Raw genomic sequence first — 2,378 nt, forward strand, 5'->3', positions numbered from 1 at the left:
AAAATGAATTTATGAAATTCCTAGGCAAATGGATGGACCTTGAGGGCATCATCCTGAGTGAGGTAACCCAATCACAAAGGAACTCACACAATATATACTCACTGATAAGTGGATATTAGCCCAGAAACTTAGGATACCCAAGATATAATAGCTCATCTTAACGAGTGTGAAGTGAGGTCAATGGGATCATGTTAAGTGTCTGTTCAATACTTGCTCCAGTTCACTATGTAGAATAAGAGCTAAGTCGCCCACCTGTAGTTTCTTTGATATCTCTCTTATTTTCTTCTCTTCTTTATCCTATTCTACTACTCTATTTCTGCTGCTTTCAAATACTTTCTCCTGGATGAACTTAAAGTATGAGGAAGCCTATCTCAAGCTCTGTTTCTTGGAAACCTGAACTAAAACCTATATTTGAGATTCTTTTTTTTATTAGGTATTTTCCTCATTTACATTTCCAATGCTATCCCAAAAGCCCCCCATACCCCCCCCCCCCCCGACTCCCCTACCCACCCACCACCACTTTTTGGGCCTGGCGTTCCCCTGTACTGGGGCATATAAAGTTTGCAAGACCAATGGGCCTCTCTTTCCAGTGATGGTTGACTAGGCCATCTTTTAATACATATGCAGCTAGAGTCAAGAGCTCTGGGATACTGGTTAGTTCATATTGTTGTTCCACCTATAAGGTTGCAGATCCCTTTAGCTCCTTGGGTACTTTCTCTAGCTCCTCCATTGGGGGCCCTGTGATCCATCCAATAGCTGACTGTGAGCATCCACTTCATGCCAGGGCAGCATGATTTGAGTGGGCTTTGTATCTAAGGGATGGGCATCAGGGTCTCACCAGGACAGAACTGGGAAGTAAACTGCTTTTTTTCTAGATAAGCTATAATTTGAAACCACAAAGGGAAGGGAAGGTTTTCTGTGTGTTTCTGTAAGTGCTGGGTGTCTGGGGTGGGGGTCAGCTGCCTCTCTTTTGCAACCTCTTGAGAGTTGTACAAATACTTGACTTCCCTGAACTCTGAGCCCCTGTTAGGCCCTCAGCTTTAAGAAAAGAGGGACTTCCTTTAATCCTTCTAGCTCTAGAGTTTGGAAACTGATGCCCTATCCCTCATCATTTGCCTAGAGCCTGTTCCTCCTAATAAACAGGTCTTCATGGATCCCAGGTACCATAGTTTGAATGAGAAGTGTCCTACTTAGGTTCATGTGTTTGAACAACTGGTCCCCAGTTGTTGGCATTGTTTGGGTTTGTTATGGAATGTTTGGGAGGTATAGCCTTGGCAGAGGATGTATGTCACAGGGGACAGACTTCGAAGGTTTATAGCTTTGTCCTACTTCCTGCTCTCTCTCTCTCTCTCTCCCTCTCTGCCTCTATCTCTCCCCTCCCCTCTCCCTTGCCCCCCCCCTTCCCTCTCTCGGCTTCCTGTATGTGGATAGTAATGTGAGCTCTCAGATTCTTATTCCCATTGCCTACTGCCATGCTCGATTCATCTCCACACATGATACACTCCTACTCTGTAACCCTCTAAATTAACTTTCCCTTCTACACCTTCCCTTGATCATGGTATTGAATCACAGCAACAAAAAGTAACTAAACACCTATCTGAGTACTCAACCACTTCTGGGAGCCAGCCTGGCCATCAGCTTCTGTGTGAACCCCAAACTGTCCTTAGTTCTTGGGGCCTAACCCGCCTTGCTTGTCAAGAGAAGCCACCAAGGTGCCATTGCACTTTTCCCATCCATCAGAAGACACATGTTCCTTTCTGAGTTGTTGCTCTCCAGTGTTGTTAGTATAGACTTCTACAGCGGACAGAGGTTGGAAGGTGCTAATGTACCACACTGATTTATTGATGAATGTTTCCCTCCCAGGAAAAGTGGAAGGGAGGTTTTTCCCCCCAGTTTGGGCCACGTTTCCAGATTCCTGAAGATGCACCTGTGCAGGAACAAAAGACACATGAAGGGCTAGCTTATTGTGTTGGAGTCAAGCCAGCACATGTAGATTATCATTTAAAAGTCACTCCAGAAAGTGTTCCATTTGTTTTAAACAAATAGGCTTCGACTCTCGCATAAGCATTACATATGAAAAGAAAAGACCAAAACACTGGAGTGTGTCAAGCAGGTCTCCTTGTTTGGATTCGGTCTGTCTAAACAACTGCCCGAGGCATTTGTATATATGACTATCTTGCTTTCCTGTAGGCAGGGCTGACTTAGAGAGCACAGCCAGCATTATCACTTGCAATGCTCACCCTGCACACAGCAGAACCCTGAGATCATTTAGGAAGTAGCTTATGAGCAGTCAGTGGGCAGTGACAAAGTACACTCTGTGCTAAAGCACATACAACTTCCTGAAGAATTCTCGGATTGCAGCTGCAGTGGTCAGCCAT

The sequence above is a fragment of the Mus caroli genome, chromosome 10, assembly GCF_900094665.2.
Source record: "Mus caroli chromosome 10, CAROLI_EIJ_v1.1, whole genome shotgun sequence".
Lineage (NCBI taxonomy): Eukaryota > Metazoa > Chordata > Mammalia > Rodentia > Muridae > Mus > Mus caroli.